Genomic DNA, 3,417 nt, shown 5'->3' with positions numbered 1-3,417 from the left:
CCTGTCTCGAAAAACCAAAAAAAAAAAAAAAAGAAAAGAAAAAGAAAAAAGAGGAATCAAGCTGTTTATACAAGTCTCTTATTAACTACATGCATTTCTTTTGTTAGGCCTATAGGCTAGGAATGAAACTGTTGGATTAAAAGGTAGCTCTACATTATGGTACAATTAGCAAATATCTCCTAACCATTTTGTGCATTAGTGGGGACTAGAGAGTCCAGTTAAGTGATACCTGTACTGGTTACTTTTGTGTTACTGTAATTATGACCAAGGCAACGTATGCAAAACATATTTACCTCAGAGGGTTAACACAGCAAAAGTTGGCTAGCGCTGTCACTAAGAGTCAGGAGGCATACCTCTTTATGTAACTGGGGATGGCATATGCTTTGAAACTTTGAAGACCACCCCTGGGAACATACCTCCCCCTCCAGTACCATATCTTCTCCCAATCCTTTCTCATCAGCCACCAAGTGGGGACCAAGTATTAAAATGCCTGAGACTTATGGGGTAAATCAGATCAACATGCCACCCATATAATGTAACCATAAACAATGTTAGTTTTTGTTTAGTTCCTTATTCTAAAAATACAGAAGCAAAGTTACCTACATTAGACTTAAAATTCATGTATTTACTTTCTCTAGTGATTAATGTGTTTGTCTTCGCAGCTAATTCGTATATCCAACTCTTCTCTCACAGAGTCAACTTCATCTCACAAGATTATTACCTCCCAGAAGTAGGAATGTTTGTATATATCTGTAATCCCAGCACTCGGCAGGCTAAGACATGAGATCATGAGTTTGAGGGCAGTCTGGGTTATAGGGTGAAAAACAAAGTTATTCAAAGGAATGAAGTATGGAGAGTTCAATAGTTAAAGGTATTTGCTGCTCTTCTAAAGGACCCGAGTTTGTTTCTCAGCACCCATGTCTGGTTACTCACAATTGCCTGTGACAAGAACTAAAACCAGATGTTTTCGGCCTCCAGGTCTCCGTGAGCAGGTACATTTACATGCGTATTCCCACACATACTCAGACACATACATACACAATAGACGTAATAAAAAAATCAAAGTAAAAATTCTAAATGGAAGGAAGACAGAGTCTCAGAGAGTGTCCTGCTTTCATTTCTGTGGCTGTGGTATCATCCTGATAAGCAACTCAGGGGAGAAACCATTTATTTTGCTTCACAAGTCCACATTACAATTCTTCACTGCTGGGAAGTTGCAGTGGCAGGAATGTGTACTGTAGTCAAGTGCAGAGGGAGAGTGGATGCATGCTCGTTTGCTTCCCTTGCTCAGCTGAGTCTCTCCACCCTTTCACGGTTCAGGACCTCCTTGATTGGGAATGGTTCCACCCATGGTGGGATGAGCCAGCCCACATCTGTTACCATAAGACAGTCCTGTCTCCTACCCCATGACTATAGGTCAATCCAATGTAGACAATTCCTCAGTGAGATACTTTTCTAGGCAGCGTCAAGTTGACAATTGAAATTAACTATCACAGGGAGGGAGAAACAAGGTATGGAAGAGTTAAGTGCCAGGTATACCAGTTGTCTCAGCACTCATACTGTAGTACCAGAAGGATCGCCTGTTTGATACTACTAAGCTCAGGGTATACAGTAAGACCATGTCTTACCCCCAACTCCCCTCGTGTGTATGTGGGTGTGTGTTTCTGTTTTTTTTGAACACCTTAAGTCTTTTATCAAAGCAAATAAATCAAAATCCTAAAGAGGGAAAAGATACATTCTGGGCTGAAGGGATGACTCAATGGCTAAAAGCTCTCATTGCCTTTGCAGATACCAAGTTCAGTTCCCAGCACCCATGCCATACGGCTTGCAGCTCCTGAGTACTGCAGCCATGTGTGTATGCCCACATGCAGATACATACATGTATTTAAAACAACAACAACAACAACAACAAAATGACATATTCTCTCCCAATTAAAAGTCAAATCCCGTGAGTTTAGATTCACTCCATTTATTTATCATTTATCACATTCCATATCAGTCTAGCTTATGGCCACATTACTCAACAAAACAGTTCTTGTGGTAACTGATGACCATCTCGTCACCAAAGGCAGTGAGCATTTCCAGGCCTTGTTTTACATGACTTCACAATGGCACTTGACATTATTTATTCACCACTCCTTCCTTGAAGTGCTTAGTCATTTGTCTTCAAGCACACAACACCCTCTGAGAACTCCACCTTGTCTAGCTCATCTTCCTCTACCTAGGCCCTAAGCTATTGTAAAGCCAGTTTCATGTGCACTCGGGAATGTAATCTTTCCTTACAGATGGAGCAGGTTTTCTGTATTACAGATGATGTCATCAGCCCTCCCAAGCTCCTGCTGCTGGGACTTCTCAGCAGTGATAGACTGTAACCCAGAACGTCGTGGAGCCAATATAAATCCTTTCCCCTAAGTAGCTTGTTCCCAGGTCCATACAGGTTCATACTTCTATTTAGAAGCTGCTCGGATGACTCAAAGCCATCAGAAATTCAGTAGATACGACACCAAATGATCTCCCAACCTCCCTATCTACCTCCAGATACATTGACCTTCAAGTGAATGCCACTCCCACTCAGCTGTAAACACACAAGTACCCTCTTCCTAATGCTCCCTCTGTCCGAGCTCAGGAAGTATACGCTACTGTTTCCCAGCTGAGTCTTCCTACCTCTGTTTCACTAACCTGCTCCAACATGCCCTTTCTAGCTGTCTCATTGACAAAAGATTCTAACTAATTCTAGGAGTATTTTTATCGACCTTGATACATCTTAATCTTTGTTTGGGATTTATATCTAGAGTACAGTTTTCAATTTACCAATCTTTTTAAGTCACCATCAAGCTAAAATCCCTTCAATGCTTTCCTATTTTCCTGCATAGTCTACTTGGTCCCTGAAGAGCCCTGCCTGTATAGACCCTCTTGTTCAATTGCTGTTTGTTCTCTCAGGGCTATGTATTCTATATCCCCTATTTTGATGGCTAATCTTCACTATCAACTTGACTAAATTTAGGGTCATCAGGGAAACACACTCTAGCTCGTATCTATAATACATTCAGAAAGGTTTAACTCCGGAAAGAGGAATGGATGTGGGCAGCACATTAGAAGACTGGATGGAATCAGGAAAGCAAGCTAAGCAGTAGGAAGGATTAATCTCTTTCCTTTCTGACTGCTAGTGTGACCAGCTGCCTCACATCTGCCTCTCTCTTCCCCACCAGGATGGATAATACATGCAAGTTATAAGCCAGAATAAACTTTTCCTTCTTGAAACTATATTTGTTAGGTGTCTTGCCATAATAACTGACTTAGTCACTGTTTTATTGCTGTGAAGAGACACCACCACTAAGGCAACTCTTAAAAAAAGAAAAAAGACTGCATTTAAGTGAGGGGTTCGCTTAGTTTCAGAGGGTTAGTCCATTAGCATCA

This window comes from Mus caroli, unplaced genomic scaffold (assembly GCF_978045245.1).
Source record: "Mus caroli unplaced genomic scaffold, Mus_caroli_1 scaffold_18, whole genome shotgun sequence".
NCBI classification, from domain to species: domain Eukaryota; kingdom Metazoa; phylum Chordata; class Mammalia; order Rodentia; family Muridae; genus Mus; species Mus caroli.
The sequence above is the reverse complement of the archived record's forward strand: the minus strand, read 5'-3'. Positions refer to the sequence as shown.